Below are 18,633 nucleotides of genomic sequence, written 5' to 3'. Positions count from 1 at the left end.
CAAATTGCCCTGTTATAGTGCCACCATGAGGCTTATTTGAAATGTTCAAATGTCATTTCTTCCTCTGCCTACTGGGTGATTTACGCTGTGTTCATAATTTGAGGCATTTTGTTCAAAACGAAGCAGTCCAGCAAACTTTAAAAGACAATCTTAGCCAATCAGGATGTAATATGAAAAATCTGAATGCTTGGTTTAGTTTAGTGACTATAGAGATATACTTTACCGATTTGCGTGAAATTTGGACAAAATCTGTAGTACTGTCAAAACGTGTTTCGTAAAAACCGGCCTCCTATCCTGGTTGCCTTATAACAAGCCTATGTGAAAACGTTGTTGTTTAAGTGCCTGATTTGAGTTATATTGTCATTGTACAGTATATGACATTGTGGTCGCTCTACTGTACATCCTCGTGGTGGATGAATATTTTATGTTCTCGGGGAGGCAGCTATAAGTCCACATGTAGCCAGCAAGGACAGTCCTGTCCTGGCAATCTGATGCTTTATTTTGCACACTTGACACATGTTTCCACAGTGGGGGATGCAAAAACTGTGTGGGTTTGAGAGTAGGCACAGTATGTATGTATGTATGTATGGGTGTTTCCTTCCTTTCCTTTCCTTCTCCATTTTCTATTCTATCTTTCTTTCTTTCATTTATTCTTTCTTATTCTTTCTCTCTCTCTTTCTTAATTTGTTTTCCTCGTTTTTCTGCTCTCGCTCGGAATATGATTATTGTGCCCATGGGTGCTGTCAGAGTTTGGTGACGTGGGCACCGTTTAGTTGGTTGGCTGGCTTTCAGCCTGCACAGAACTGTGATCTCACACTGCTGCTACACAGGAGAGGTCTCACTATAGGAGCAGTGCACAAAGAGTAGCCAGCCCAGTGGACACTTTTGAAAATAAATTATTGGAATGCTCTGACATGGAAGATAAATGTGAGGAATGGATGCAGAGAGTTGGATAAATCAATTAGGGAAAATGTAAAGACTTGCTTGTCAGTAAACTTGCCATCTGATGCTCATAACAGATGTTGAGATTTCACACTTTTTCGATTAATGAGACTTTGATTCTGGTCACATGTATGGACTCAAAGAATTGCTGAGCCAGTACTAACCCTCCCTCCTACGTTCTAGAGACATTATGGTGTTCCATTGAAACTCCTCACTGGCAGGTGAAAAGAAGTGTATCACTATCACCCCTGGACATGGTCTACTACTGTATTGGGACTACATGTGTGGGGGAAAAGGGAAATTTGAAATAGAGTTTATGGACATATATAAATATAGCATATACGCAAGATTTGCGACATCCCTCCGGAAGAGACGACACTGTATTGCCAGGAAAGACGTGAGTTGTGAAGTGAGTGAGCATGAAAGCAGCTGTCCTCTGTGATGAGATGATATGAGTCAGCCACTAAACATCTAAGTTAGTTCATGAACTTTGGTTACAGTACGTTTACCCCATAGTAAGTGCACACAAGAGCTCTCTGTGATTATCCCACGATATTGTAACCCATTTTTCACCCGGTGCCAATTGCCTAAGCTGTAATACTACTCTCCCTCTGCCAAGTGAACAGGCCGCTTCTTATCACCTGACCTGGTTCCCGGTAGGATGTAGCGCGTGGAAGGAACACGTTCTTCCAACCAGTTCCTTTTAAACGTTAAACACAGAAATCTAAGACATTGTATTATGTGGCATATTAGGTAGAGGCAGAAGTCAGTACTTTGGCTGTCAAAAAAGTCTGGATATGCCACTTAGAGGAAGACCACCCCACATGACCCCATGCATAGTAACCCACAGGAACAATTTAAAAATGAAAATGATTATTAAAAATAAATGGAGAGAAGGGATTAGAAGAGAGAGCAGCCTCAGTGAGGAGGAGGGATAGAGCCTGAGGGGAACAGGTTGTCCTGTATTAAAGCCTGCTTGAATCTCTGCATTGATGTCATGAATAATAGAGCTCCAGTTGCCATATGATGATATTAGAAGTGACATCTAACCCTGACCAGGATCTGCTATTGCGCGCACACATACGCACGCACACACACACACGCACGCACGCACACACGCACACGCACACACGCCGCACGCACACACGCCGTGGGCGGCGGTACGTAGTAGAACGGCTGCTTATGAAACTGAAGGTTCTCAGTTTGATCCCCGGCTCAGCAAGACACCGAACCCCTAACTGCTCCTGATGAGCAGGTTGGTGTCTCGCATGGTTTTCTTCACCGTTGAGTGTGCACTGTGCACGTGTTCGTGAATGGGTGAATGTGAGGGACATTGTAAAGCACTTTGGATAAAGGTGCCATATAAATGCACCATTTACCATTACCACATGGACAGGCCGGCAGCACATACTGTACACTCATCACATATACACTAACAAATAGGTGTCACTGACATCTTCAGCTCATACACACATTATAAATGGAGGTACCGATTGTGTGCATTCGTGTGGAGCCTCTAAAGTCTAAACTTTCCAGCTAATTCGCCACACATGGGCTCATCAGCACCAGTGTGTTTACAAATTACAAATTACAATTACAATTTAGGCATTTAGCAGACGCTCTTAATCCAGAGCGATTTACAATAATCAAGAACAAAAGCATGGGAATACATCACAAAAGCATTTATCATAAAACATGATGAAACACACATTGTTGTTGTGTCTTTTCTGTGGAGTTGAGACAAAGGTTTTATTTATGTTCGGCAACAAATCACAGGCATGTGGAACACTCATCAATATACAACGGGCTCATACAAAAATAACTTGATGCCTGCTAAACAGACAAGTTCCTCTGTTTCCCCATGTTTTCAAGCCCTCAATAATGCATACAGCCAGGGACAGACAAGCCCCCCCCCCCCCACACACACACACACAGACATGTTTACAGTCTGTCTCCTCTCATCAATCATTCACCGTGACAAATCTCAGTGAGAGGAATCTGCAAGTCGGCATTTTTGTCCCCCAGCGGTGTGTGTCTTTGGTTTGTTTTACGTGCTATTTCCCTCATCCATTTATTCATGGCGACAACTAGCAAGCAAGCATGGGGACAGAGCTGGCGCGAGGGCAGAGCAGGTGAGCTGCAACGCTGTGCATGGAAAGGAGGAGGAGGGGAACAAGGCAGTGAACTACAAGTGATGATAATAAGTAAGAAAAGGAGAGGGGGGAAGTGGGTGTGAGGGGCTGAGCTGAAAGGCCCCATCATAGCTAACGAGTGCGTTGGTGTAGGTGTGGTGCAGAGGAGAAGCCAGTCAGTCAGTGTGTACAGAGTAACTTATGTCAGTTACTTCTTCTGCCTCAAGCTGCTGGAGAATTATGACTCGAGGAATGGTCTGTCATTATGTTATTATCTCCTCTATTCCTTGGGGCTTGTGTGTGCGCGCACACACACACACACACACACACACACACACACACACACACACACACACACACACACACACACACACACACACACACACACACACAGGCAGAGAGCCTGACTTACAATGGAGTATTATTAGGAAATTTCCCTACTCAGGTCTGCACCAAATAAGACAAGTACACAGTTGCCAAACCTGTCACCCAAGTATGTCTCCTTGAAGCATAATACATGTCAGTTCTGATTCTTCACACAATGTAAATGAGCCTCACATTATGCAAATTAGCCCAAATTCATTCAACTGATCAATGACTCAATGATTCTGGAGCCGATCAAAAGAACATCGTACTGTAGCTTGGCGTGGATGGTTCCATTCTTCTGAATGTTGCTGTATATTCCCTCTGGCCCTGCTTCCTACTATTATATAAGTTACACATGCTTCTTGGCTGGTACACATATTTCAGCTTTGTTTAAATAAATTGGCTCCAGTATGATCTATGATGACAAATACTGCAACAGTAAAGAGACGCAGGGCACACTTGTGGGTGTGTGTCCAAGAGGCATGATATCTTTACATACTGTATCCACAGTATGTGGATACAGTCTGGCAGGCAGGCAGGCAGGCAGGCAGGCCGACCGACCGACCGACCGACCGACCGACCGACCGACCGACCGACCACAGTACCACGTCTTGCGAACTTGGACGCTGTGCTTCCAATCCTGTTCAGTTTAAAAGCCATAGCAACTGTATACTGTAAGGTGCGTGGGGCTTTTATGATAGGTTTCCCTGTGTTTTTGCCCTGCTTTTTGCAGGGGGTAAGATAGTTAGGGCCTCATCTGTGTTTCTTAACAGCCCACTTGCTATAGGAGCAGTAGAACTACGATGAAACATAACTCTGAGGGAAATTTTAATTCTGTTACTCTATTTACTTTAAAGGTATATTCAGTGATTTCACTTAATTCAAATATCACTTATTTTTTTGTTTTGTTGTGATAATCCTCCCTACTATAGAGTGTGCTGGCCATATAAGGAGTTCCTCCCTGTCCCCAGTTAACCCCTGGGGGTCAAAAAACCTTAGGTTTCGTTTTTGACTCTCTATCCTGATTGGACGAAAGGCTGGGTCCCACAGCCAAAAACGAAACCTAAGGTTTTTTGAGTGAAATCACTGAATATACCTTTAAACTCTTAACACTTTTATCTATTATAACCCATTTTTTTCATGCAGTGTCAATTGTCTAGTGCAGGGGTTCTTTTTTTACTTTCAAAATGACCGGCTCAACAAGATCTACCCACCACAAAAAGTATTATCCCATTGCTGAAAATTGCTTAAAATCACACCTGTGTGAACTGAGTGGTGCAACTCCCCTCTCCCCCTGCCTCTCTCTCTCTCTCTCTCTCTCTCTCTCTCTCTCTCTCTGTAATTAGCACTAGGCAACAGTGCAATACTATCTCTCTCTCTGTTTCTGGCACAACAGCGCCACTTTTGCCCCTACTGGTACTCATAGTTACATAGACATAGCCACACACATAGCCACATAGTCACATAGGTTAACACGGACATTGCTGTTCCTTGGAGTGGTTGCACACTGCACCACTCAAAAATGTACCTGTTCTTAAGGGGCTTTGGAATAGCGGTGCTGGCGTTACATACTACTATACATACAAACACACTCGGAATGGGAAATAGAGGGGGTAAATGGACTTGTTACTGTTTGTTTTGTATAACTAATAAGCTACTGACGTTTGTGTGCAAACTTGTAACTGTCTACTAGTTATCGCTATTATAAAGGATTGCCAATATACTTGAAAGTCGATTAACTTCCATCATGTATTTATTGAGCCATTTGTATTAAGAACAACACTTTTGTACCTAAATACTTTTATGACTGAAGTACAAGTAAAGTATTTTCAACTTTTGAGTGAGGTTTCCTGTCCATTTTATATGTTATGCGTACCCTTTACCCCTAGACTAATTGGTGCGTAACAAAACTCTTGAGTTTTGAGCTGACAGGCCCTATTTGATGTCAATCAATGAAGTAGAGACTAGGATTACTGCATGTTGCCAACCCCACGGGCACTGATGACGCAGATGGGAGAACACGCCCCCAGCGTGATTCCAACCTAAGACATTCTAGCTGTGAGGTGACAGCACTACCGACTGCTCCACCCCCCCCCCCCCCTTAAACCATTAAGATTAATCCAGGGATTCTTTATTATTTTTGGATGCCATATGGAATTATATCAGCTGTAAATAACAATATGAGGATACTGCCCGACCAGACAGTGGTATTATATGGTCTGAGAATAATTTTATGTCTTTATACCTTGTTCCTTTTCCTTATACAATTAATTCTGCTGATACAAGGTATTAGCAGGTGATTGATTGATTGATTGATTGATTGATTGATTGATTGATTGATTGATTGATTGAATACTTTATTAGTCTCTTCAAGAAACTCAAATGATTCAAATTCATGTGAGGAATTTGCCTCCAGTGTTGAAACCACCTAAAGTCATATATAACCTGAAGAAGGCAACCTGTTTGCTGAAAAGTTTATGGCATCGTGACTACGAGCTGTGCGGCCTCTTAACTCGAAACCACCTCAAGTGACAGTTTAGATGTAATCCTTGATTATGATTTAAATGAGTAGAATGTTGGTGTAAGCTCATACAAATGAATCCCTCTTTAAAGTGAAATATTAACCTAGATTACATCCAGGTTTAAATTAAACTTAAATTAAATTGAATCCATGCTTTAAAGTGTTGTGCAACATGATTAAAAGATAAACTGTGATTTAAACTGGATTACTGCTTAATCCTTGCAACCCATCCTTACTGGCTGGTCTCTGGATTTGAACTTCAACTCAACTCTAAAGTAACTTCAACTTATTATGTCTTTTTGAATGCAACTGACATAAGGACCCCTCACATTATACAACTGCAATTACTCTAGTCTATCTCAACAACTGGCATCAGGTACAGTCGCCCCAAAACCATCTCGCCCCTCGATTCTTTTCTGCCGACCTCACGCCGACCACTCGGTGCCGTGGTTCTTGTATTCTTATTTTGTTTTACTGAGAATAAGGTTAGAAATAAGTTTAGGGTTAGGCATAGTTTTACTGGGGTTAAGTTTAGATAGAGGGTTGGGTTTAGGCATAGTTTTACTGGGTTTAAGGTTAGGAATAAGGTTAGGTTTAACAGTTTAAGCATTATTTACTTAGGTTACTTTAGGAGTACCAGGCCGCGCAGTTCCACCGGCTGTATGCCCGGGGCGAGTTGGTAAAGGGGCGACTCGTCTGGCTCATCATGTGATCTGATGAGCCTTAATCCACACTCATATGTGGATGAAGGAAGGCATGCATGTGCATGTACTTTACAATACATGTATTGTACACATGCAGACATGCAAATTCCTACTGTTTGTGGATGAACGAAGGCATGAATGGGCATGTGCATGACATAACTGTAGTGTACATGCACTGTACAACATACACATGCAAACATCCAAATTCATTTGTGGATGATGGAAGGCATGAATTGGTATGTGCATGTACTGTAGCCTACAGTACAGTACACATGCAGACATGCACAGACCCACACACAGGTCATAAAAAAAACTTTCCCTTGAGAAAGCATGCACATATAGGTCTACCTAAGGAATGGCAGAAACATGCAAATATGCACTGAAACATGCAGCTAAACAATGTGGCAGAATGGGACTAAGTTGAGGCGATGGCTACAAAATTAGGTACACATGTGCACAAAATAAACTCAGGATTACATCATAAAAGGTACTGAAGATCATGCCAGTGTCGATATGCAGAGTCTGAGTAATAGAACAGTTTTTTTGTTTTTATTTAGCTTTTACATTTTTTGAGATTGACAGAACTGAGGGCAGATGAAAAATAGCAACAAGAGAAAAATGGAGAAAATACAGATATCCCCCAAGAAACAAAATACAAAACAAAACAAGCACATCACTTACAAACAGACATATCTAAAACTAAACTTAACACAACTATTTATGTGCCACACCTACAGTACGTGCCTGGTCTCCTCGGCTATTAATGCCCAAATGGCCCGGGCCCCTCCGCCTGCCTAAGCAGAAGAATATAGTTTAAATATTTATCTAATTGGAACGCCTCTATAGGTCCGTTTTGCCTCCTGTAGGACGCTCATATATTGTAGAACAATTGTTGGTGATGATGATGTGGGTGTATATACTGCAGTTAGCAAATTGCAAAAAGAAAACTAGGCCTACTGTCGCTCCCACTGGATTGTATTTGCATTGTATAGGATTGCATTAGAAGAATTTCAATCCAATTAAAACGGCTCTTAGAATAAACTGGTGTATACAGGTAAATGTTATGTAACTGGCTGCGAAACGCTTTGGAAAGCCTCCAGGTCAGTGTCGTGAAAGTGAATGATTTGTCAAATTTTGTAGAGTTGGTGTCAAGTGTAAAGTGTCATGTTCTCTGTCTACCTGTCTGTCCATCTGTGTAAACAGACATGATGTGATCGGAGGCCTATGTTCCTGTGTATGCCCAGGCGCTACGTGACACTGGTGGCCTCCTCCGTAACCTCAGCTCTGGAGCAAAGCTACTCATCATGTGGGAGGCAGTGCGAAAAGATAAAATACAACACCAAACAGTGTCTGTATTCCGTCAGCCATCTGGCAGGTTGCCCAGTGCAGAGACTGCAAGACAGACAGAGAGAGAGAGAGAGAGAGAAAGAGAGAGAGAGAGAGAGAGAGAGAGACTGGATTTGTGATGTTCTTTGTCAAAACGTCAACATCTCACAGCACCTTGAGAGGAAGAATAACAAAAAGCACCTTAAAGATTGTAGTAGTACAGTAAGTGGACATCTGTCAACACTTGTCAAGATACAGTAGACCCCCATGCCATTTCCACCTGAGATAAGTGACTATTACATTTCTCCCTTTCCCAGACAAACAAACATACACAAACAGAAATTAGTGAAAACATGACCCCGTCCAGACATAAAAAGAGATGTTTTACATCCTTTGACTGCTGAACCCGAGTTTCCAGACTTAATTCATTAAGACCTCTTTCCCTGCCGAGTTATGTCTTCTTAGTTTTTTTGGGCAATTTTGATAACCTTTAAGACATTTGAGGTTTTCCGCGGGTACTTTGTGATACGTCACACGTGACTGGAAGAAAACAACTGACGTTCACTTCTCAGGGCTGCTGGGTAATCGAGTCTCCAATGCAATTCTATAGAGAATGTTGGCATGCACTGAGCGGCTGGATTTTTCTACCTTGTTGTCACTGGCGATTGTAGAATATTTTCAGACATTTGGACATTCGATGGCGCTATTTTAAGGCGCACGTTTGTGCAATGGAGCTACGTACATGATCGGGTGATTCTTCAAAGGTTAGGAAAATCACACCTGTGTGAACTGAGTGGTGCAACTATACATTTACAGTATTGTAATATTTACTGTACAGTGCTCTGTACTGTACTGTATTGTAATGTACTGTGCTCTGTACTGTGCTTTGATTATTTTTGGAAAACATCTTCGAGAAATAACAGAGTTACCGTGAGGTTGTCCCCGGGGATTCCCCTGAACATCCAGACCTCCAGGAACGTGCCCAGGGTTCCGGCGAGCCGCCCCACTTCCGAAACAGTCGAGAAATGACAGAGTTACCATGTTGCAGCTTTCCGTGCTTGGTCATGTAGACACGTACACACAGGGACACACATAGCTGCATAATGGAGCGGAGGCACCGCTCAAGAACATGGGACATGGACGGGGTTTTCTTATTGATTACTCCGGTGATAAATGTGTTTAAACCATCCCATAAACCGATGGAGCATGTGCTGAAATCCAAGCAGGGGGAATGACCTCTGTTTTAGCAAACTGTAGCTATTCCATTACCAAAATGTGTTATGTCATGTGTCTCTCAACCTTCACTTTACTAGAGCTATTCAGAGGCCAGAGAGACAGAAACAGAAGAAGAGCAGATTAATTGTGTGTGTGTGTGTGTGTGTGTGTGTGTGTGTGTGTGTGTGTGTGTGTGTGTGTGTGTGTGTGTGTGTGTGTGTGTGTGTGTGTGTGTGCGCTTGCACTCTATAGTGTGTGTGCATGCTACGTGACAGGGACACCCACTACTCACAGGCATGCTCCTCATGTGCCTCTGACATCAGAATAAGGGGTGGCCCTGGCCTCTACTTCACTACCTCGCTCCCTCACGGTCCTGCTGTCACTCATATGACACGCTACTAAAGCCTCAATGTTACCTTGTCGCACATTAAGTATTATTGTATTATTGCTTTATACAAGTATTAATCATTGGTAGTATTAAACATTGGGTCCAGCCAGGAAGTTCCAGGAATGCTATATTAGGGTCCAAATGGAGACTGTACAAATGCAACGGCTCCATTTGGTTCCATTTACACACTCCAATTAATATGGATTTTGCAGTGTAGATTGGGGTCCCAGAGATAACCCTCTGTACACTCTTGGAGTTACAGACCCCTTACGGGTACTTGAACCTCGCGTTGAGAGCCAGTGAATTAGGCACTGTCCAATCACCAGACCAGACCTCCGGGGAGATGCAGGAGTACCAAATGTTCAGCAGATTCACATTATGCCAATTAATTCCTCATCCCACACATTTGTATGATGTCAGTGCTGTTGTATCCTACTGCCCCCACCAGGAGGATGTAGAGCTTCTGTCCTGTGGCACCCCAGCCCTGAACACTGGCCAATTGTTAGACGCTCAACAAAGCACTGCAGTGGATTCAAACCCCCAACCTCCGTGGTTGTAAGCCGGGACTTTGCCACTGTGCCACCCGAGCACCTCTTCCAACCTGGCCTCCCTATGTTGGGCATGTAGGTTCACTTTTTTGAGTGGTGCTGCCACTCCAAGGATCAGCAATGTGTGTCCCTTTGTATGTCTGTATGTATGTTCAGAGTACCAACAGGTGACAAAGTGGTGCTGTTGAGCTGTACATGGTGCAGTACAGACTACGGTGTAGCACATGCACAGGTGCATGATGAGAGGCAGTACAGTACAGTACAGTACAGTACAGTACAGTACAGTACAGTACAGTACAGTACAGTACAGTACAGTACAGTACAGTACAGTACAGTACAGTACAGTACAGTACAGTACAGTACAGTACAGTACAGTACAGACAACATAGTCCGACAGCCAATAGTCCGACAACCAATAGTCCGACAGCCAATAGTCCGACAACCAACAGTCATCATTAGGCAGATTATTTTACAAAAAGATTTAGATTTTCATCATCGTGAGATCGATGGCTTCCATTTTCGCATTGCAACTTTTCAGGACTAGAAAGCCTGCAGTTTTTATTAGCTTGTATTCCCCATCGATGATGTCACTGGAGGACGGTTTCTGAACTGCCCACAGCCCTCCTATGAGACACAGACCGAGTAGAAATAAATTGCACAATTTTTTCATGATTATTAGTGAGGACCTATTATATGAAGATAGGTTGAAAAGTGGTGAAGTGGTCCTTTAAGTTGCTAAATGATTGGATCAGCAGTTCACTCTGTGTGGAGGCTTTAATGAAGGTTAAATGATATAAGAGGCAGGTGATTCCTACATATTACACTGAGCCCTCGCACCCCCCTCTTCACCTTTCACCTCCCCCCACGCACCCCCTACACCTCCCCCACGCACCCCCTACACCTCCCCCACTCCATCGTCACCACCACTGCACAAGGAGTGGAAAATACAGCCCCCCTAAAAATACACTCTGCATAAACACACGCTCAAGTACACACTCGCGCACGCACCCCCCATCGCATACACACAAAGCACATCAAGCCCCTCTTATACTGTACATACAGGCCAAGTGTCTGATATTAGAACTATCTAATATTAGAAAGCACAAGGCTGACACCTGAGCCGGTCACCAGAGAGCCCTGTCATCCCCCTCAGCCTCAGTTAGTGGGTGTGGTGGGGTCACTGGGGTGTGTGGTGTTGGGGGGGGGAGGGGGGGTGTAGACACATGCCTGTGACATCACAGCCCTGCTGGACAGTCACACGGTCCTGACGCGGAGGCTGCCCCACTGCTGGTGAGAGGGTAGGGGACACCTGCTTCCATGTGTGTCAAAGGGTCATGGTAACCAGTCTCACCCGCTGGTTGTTCCTCCGTGTAAACACCAATATTTATAGAGCATATGTGTGTTTAGACTTGGAGCATTACAAATGTGTTTCATATCGCGTGGATCACTAGATCCATGCAAAGGGTGACATAATTCCACCAATAAAATTTTATTTGACTGTAAAGGTGTAATTTATTGGTATAGGTGGCAAAAAAGGGCTGAAAAGCCAGGTGGGGCTAATTACTTTTTTGGAGGTAATGATTGACGGTCCTCGTGGGATCCCAGCAGCCTTTCAAACTGTCTTACCCCCAGACAGTTTAATATCATACATCTCCACTGTCATACCAGGGTCTGTTAGGTTGATGAGCCAGTGAGTCAGGGCATTAACTGTTTGATTAGTCAAGAGCAAAGTGGTTAAATAATAATATGTGAATGGTTACTGAAATGCAAGAGTGCAGTGATTGTCTGATTAATTCCTCAGAACTTATGCTTTACCTTTTTTCATCCATGTCCCTTCCTTCACTCTTTCATCCTTTCAGATTAATTCAAAGTTGTTAGTCTGACAGTGCTTGGCCTTATATTCTTGCCTTGTTGTGCTGACTCTGGGCGACTGAAAATCCCCCATGTGATCAATAAAGGTATCTATCTATCTACAAGTCAGTCTCTAAACCTGTGTAACTAAAGACTGAGGACAAATTGAAGCTCCCAGAGTAATTTAAAGAGAGAGTGCCACAATTTTTTTTATTTTTCCAGTTTTTCATGACAGTACTTTTATGTGCAATGGTGTATTAACTTTGTATTTAGGGTTTCTTCCTGGAGGCTGAACCCTTGACAGTCAAACGGGCAAATGAAATAAACAGTAATATAGTGACATCACGCTATCAGCCCCTCCCCTAACCCCTCCCTCTTTATCATACAACTACAGCTGTAGGTGCGGCTTCAGTTCAGGTGGATCACCACCCATCACCACCCACCAGGCAAACCAGGCATACTTAATGAACTGGTGGGCGTACCCACATAAAAACTACATTTTAACAAATACTGTTTTAACAAAAAAACTATACCTCCTTATATAACAATAAGACCTGATGATCATGTTTTAGGGTGGAAAAGAATCACGGCACTCCTTTAAACTGGAGGGGGGGTTCATTCAAAAGTTTTTAAATGAACCCAAAATATAGATTTGATCTGATTTTGTTGTGTTGTGTTGTGATATTTATTAGGTATTTATTCTATTTGGCTGCTTCATACTGGCTTAGTGACTTATAATAACAGACCAGATGGGCCATACCAGTCTGAACACATTTCATTGTCTAGTCACAGGCAGCATCCTCCATATATCACAGACCATTGTGCCATTAAACTAATGATTTCTTTTTTTTTTTAGAGGTTGTTGTTGCTGTATACGTGTGTTAGAAGTGTATAGAAGTTCAGTGATGGAGTAAGAGAAAATAAGTATTGAGGAGAACTGGTAGTGACACGTACTTCTCAGGCCTCGAAGGCAATCAACATAAAAACTGCACGATGTGTTGTAAATAATTTCCCATAAAGAGCTAGTACAAGAGGACAAAGCCTCAACAAGGGGTGAAGAAAGAACACCTTGAATATTGTATGGTTGTCTAGTGTTTACTTCAACTTCAGCTTCAGGTTGAGGTCTTGCGCACAGCAGCCATAACATTACTTCAGTCGTGAATCTTGCCATATTGTTTCTTGGCGACCCACTTCTAGAGATGCCCCTCCTCCTGGTGGCATCCTTCCTCCTGTGTTTCCTAGTCTGCCATTTGTTCACAGCGGTGACATATCTCTGGCTTACAACCTACAGGGGACAATTCTCGAGCGGCCCAGTCCGCACCATGTGCGTGCCTGCGTGCGCGAGTGAAGCTGGGGTATGGAAACGAACTAACTAATAAACCAGAATACATACAGTATGTATTCTAAGCCAGTCTGAGCCTGTGTAGAGAGATACAGGATGTTTTTATTTTCATCTCTCATCATCTTTTTTCGTCTCAGCTTTGGCCCAGAATCTGTTATTTGTAAAAAATAAAATAAATAAATATATATATATATATATATATATATATATATATAACTAAGTTGTACTGTATGTTCAACAACTGTTTTGAAGAAGAAAAAAAAAAATATATATATATATATATATATATAAAGAAGACCAAAAATAACTAGCTAACTAACTAACTAACTAGCTAACTAACTAACTAACTAACTAACTAACTAACTAACTAACTAACTAAGAACCACTGCTCAAGCACACACAAATCTGTCCCTGTGACACAAACATATGACTGTGACTATGTGCAAAAGTGTGAAGGCAGATACTTTTACAGTGAACAAGCTATCACCTCTCAGCATAGCGATCAGCATGTTGCTGGTCACTGGCTGCTAAACAGAATGTCTTCATCAGCTGAGAAGAAACTCTGTGTCAGTGACTACTGATCTTATGATGAATGCGCAAGGGAAGGCAGAAGGCACTGCACGCACACAAATAGAATACACACACGAATAAAAGTATTGCCAGCATTTTATCAACTACTTAAAGCCTCTATTCTATTGTAAAACTGACCTGAATTGCAACTGTACTTGGACCACTTTTTATCATCTAGGGCCTACATTCTAAGCAACAAAAAAATAACAAATCTACAAGCATTGTGAGCTTGTAGATCTGCTATTTTTGGCTAATGTTGACAAATTACTGCCTAATATTCTCCCCAGAATATGGATGTTGGGGTTCAATGAAGTGGATTAAATAATGCACCATTCACCATGAAAAATATACATACTGTACATGCTGATTGATACTGATTTAAAAAACTAAACAAGAAAGCACTAGGCTTGTTTCCATTGGGTCCTCCATTTTCAATTCATCAGAACATTTAATGAATGTTATTGTATTAAATATACAGTACTATTACTATTAGAAATCAAAAGAAGGGGGACTTTGCCTTTTTGTTTTTTACTGGGGACAGTTTTGAATTGCAGCCATCCCTAAGTGCTCTTTGGAGAGTGGTTTTGATTTACATTGCTTTACGACTGTTGATAGGACGTTCATAGGATCTTAGGGGCATATAGGTTGCTATATAAAATGTAAGTCATGGGCAGAGTTGGGGTCCGTTACTCATAAAAGTACCGGTAATACACTACACATTACACATTACTTTTGAAAAAAGTAATGCCTTACATTACTTGATTACTCCCTGGAGAAAGTAACTACTCTTTACGTTACTCCATGAAATCGCCTGAGATGCATTGTCACATAATTTGCCACTTAACAAATCTTTATAATCCTAATAAGGAGGACATACACAAGATCTTTCGTTATGCTCTTTAATACCAGGTTGTTGAACAAGTGAAGGAATACAACAAAATGCGTAGTGTGTTTCCGGCGCACCTTTTCAGCTCTCAGTAAAGTTGCATACCTGTTCAACTCATCTCCTTAGTTGTGTGCATTATTCTCCAACGCAACACTGCTGAAAGCAGCAGCAGGACGCAAGTAACTACTAACTAGTAACTTCCAAAGTGACCAGACCAGTAACTGTAATGTGATTACCAATTTGGAGGAGGATCAATATGTTGGTTGTAAATCAAAAGCAGAATTTATGTGAAATAAAGAATGAATTACATCAATTTCAATTTAATTCAGAGATTATTATTTTTTAAATTGGAAGGGTAGCAATTTATTCGGCCGTCACACACACACACACACACACACACACACACACACACACACACACACACACACGTCACACACACACACACACACACACACACACACACACACACACAGATACTTCCGTCCATGTGACACTCGATGGCTGCAGCCACCGCATGGCAAAGTATGAACGCAGATACTCTTACAGAACAAGCTAGTCACCCAGTCAGCAGTGATCAGATCAGCATGTTGACGATCACTGGATATTACACAGAATGTCTACACAGCTGAGAAGCTACTGAGTGAGTCCACTGATGAACGCGCACGTACGCACACACACACACACACACACACACACACACACACACACACACACACACACACACACACACACACACACACAAACACTGTCACACTGTCACACACGTATCTACAGTATGTGTTATTGCTGCTACAGTCTTTTGATCCCAATGTAGAGTGAGAGTTTTGTTTCGTTTTTCCAAATCCATATCTTTTAGTCGTATAGTGGACGGTTGTATCCATGTATGTATGTATACATCAGTATCGGTATAGAGATCAACACACAGGAGGTAAGGTACTTAAGTGGTCTGTAGAATTGTAACCTTATGATGTGTGTACGTCCCATGGAGTGTTGATATCATAACACACCGTGGACTCTGCCACACAGGGGAGCTCTGTGATGTGGACGTTTCTTCCACTGCCCTCCCAGCTCACCAACCCTCACCTCACCGACTCTCGGCTTTTTTCAGATGTCCCTTAGGATGCTCTTGGTCAGAGGGCTGAATCGATTCTGACCACCTGTCCATTCCATGCTTTACCAACCATATGATCCTCTCTCTCTCTCTCTCTCTCTCTCACACACACACACACACACACACACACACACAAAGTCTCAATCAAGGAAGAAATATTATGCATATCTAATCTTTGAAAAGTCTTATTGGTGCTTTGGGCAGGCAGATGGATTTCCCAGGGCTATGGGGGCTATGTTTGTGTGTGTTTGTGTGTGGGGGTTGGAGGTATCTGAGTGTTTGCCATGCATCTGAAATGCTCTGGGCATGGTGGCTATGTGTGGTGTATGAGTAACAGAGTGAGAGAGAGACAGACAGACAGAAAGAAAGAAAGAAGGGGGGAAAGAGAGGCAAGCAAGAGAAGAGTGGGGGGGGGTCTAGCTCTTTGACAGTTTTTTTTCTCCGTTCATAAACCACAGAATATATGTGACCTATTTACAGGTCCTGTATGTATGAGTAAATGTGCAGGTGGCAGGTGTAATATTGTGTGTGTGTGTGTGTGTGTGTGTGCGTGTGTGTGCGTGTGTGTGCGTGCGTGTGTGTGCGTGCGTGTGTGTGTGTGTGTGCGTGCGTGTGTGTGCGTGCGTGTGCACTCTGACTATAACATTATAGGAGCTTGTGTGCATGCATGCATATACCAGGGACCGTCCCTTGTTAAAGGCTGTGGCTTCATCATAGGAAATGGTTTCTAGTGAAAAAAGATACCTTGAGAGGAAGAAGCAGAACTGCTGGATCTGTCCCTCTCTTTTCTTCCTCCTCTTCCTATTTCTCATTATTTTTTCTCTCTTTCCATGAGACAGATTTTATATTACACTGTGCATTTTTGGGGTTGATTTACTGCATTAATGGCTTTTTTATCGATGTATACAGTGTTGAGTTATGTGGCAACACAGCATGTACACGTTACTGGAATCTCTGTGGTGCTCGGGGTGGAGAGGACAATGAATCCAACCTCTATCTAATCATCTCATCAACAGATAAAGTAAATCATACAGTTGTAAATTTCAGCCTTGACTAATGTGTAAATTGATCCCCATGGCTTAAGGCTGTCCATCAACTCTTATACTTATTCTATTGCCAATGTTTTGATCTTGCAGATCAAACAAACTTGAACATTGTTTTTTCATTATTGCTTAATGGCTTCGTGGGAATGTGCAAGTGCACATTATTCCTGCTGCTAGTAGTGTTATGAAACCTCTATCATTCATACACAGATAGCATCGGTGTAGCTAGCAAAAGTGTGGTGGCTTCAGTGTCTGCCATTATATCTAAGATGACGATATAATGGCAGAACCTGATATTTATATTTAGATTCTAAACCGCCTGGCATAGAGATTAGATTTAGTTTTAGAACTAACGGGATTTTCCCTTACGTGCGTTGACTATAGTGTAGACATTGTCAAGCGGAGTTTGGAACTACAGGTAGTTGTTTCCAGATTGTCAAAGGGAGTGTTCCACATGCTGACTGGGCCTGTTTGGCTGCTGAACACTGAGGGACAGTCGTGCCATGCCTCCTTCATATTTAATTCTTATGTTGAATTATTCTGGCTCACTGTCGTGTTGCGCCACCGCGTATTGCAGGGCCCTGGAGCTTGCTGTGTGTGTGTGTGTGTGTGTGTGTGTGTGTGTGTGTGGGGTGGGGGTGGGGGGGGGGGGGGGGGTTGGGTGGCAGTGCCCAGGTTTGCCACGAACACTGGAAGCCTGTGGGAAAGCAGAGCAGTAACAACAGGATGAATTAATGAACAGGATCCAAACGCTACGTTAAACATATTGAACAAGCTCATGCACACGCACGCACGCACGCACACACACACACACACACACACACACACACACACACACACACACACACACATACACAGCCTGTGGTATGATGATATTTAAGAGCTAACCTGTGGATGTGGATTGGACAACGCAGGTTTTACAGTACAGTATGTGCTGTTGACATTGCGCTATAGGCTATAGGGTTGTCATGATCATGACAAAATTACTTTACAGTTAATTGTCACACATATAATTGAGATTTACGATTTAATCGTTTTTTTTTTAACATTACAAGACATGAAAAATAAATACATTTCTGTTTGCCTTTTAGGCTTCGTAAACAAACAGCCCACAGTGCAGATATGATAATGCCCTAAATTACTGACATGTAATAACGTTATGCTTAAAGAATAAGAATAATGAAAGCCAATCTACAAGTCCACAACGCATCAAATCGCAATGCATTGTGAGGTTGTACTTCTGCTATGTTTTGATGTTTGAAAATGTATGAACATTTTTCAACATGGAAATGATTATGGCAATTATGTAATAATAAATAATAAATGTAAGCTCAGTCCACCTGAATACACTGGACTCTCATTCAATCAATGGTCAGACTAGCCTACATAAAAAATGTAAAAATGTCCTATAGGATGAAAGGTGCAGTGGAATATACAGTATGTTCATGCTCGTCCCTCTCTGCAAAGGGCTGTCTCGTAGTGATATTCAAACAATCTGCAGCGCCCCCCTCAGGTGGTCAATATCACTGCAGGCGAGTATTCTCAAATCACAGCTATGATTGATACACAGCAATGTGTATTGTATCAGCAATCAATACATAACGCAAATGTCTAAATGCCTGCACAAAAATACAATTGAAAAATGTAATTTACCATACAAGATTACATGTGTAAATTACTTAAATCAG

General features: G+C 42.3%; 1 protein-coding gene across 1 annotated transcript in view; it reads left to right on the top strand.

The window, feature by feature from the left end:
• Nucleotides 1-18,633, top strand: part of alg2 (ALG2 alpha-1,3/1,6-mannosyltransferase) — a 31,497-nt gene that overhangs the window by 1,476 nt on the left and 11,388 nt on the right. The window lies entirely within an intron of this gene.

This window comes from Protomyctophum parallelum (genome assembly GCF_964188405.1).
Source record: "Protomyctophum parallelum genome assembly, chromosome: 3".
NCBI classification, from domain to species: Eukaryota; Metazoa; Chordata; class Actinopteri; order Myctophiformes; family Myctophidae; genus Protomyctophum; species Protomyctophum parallelum.
Note: the sequence above shows the minus strand (reverse complement) of the source record. Positions and strands in the feature narration are given on the sequence as shown.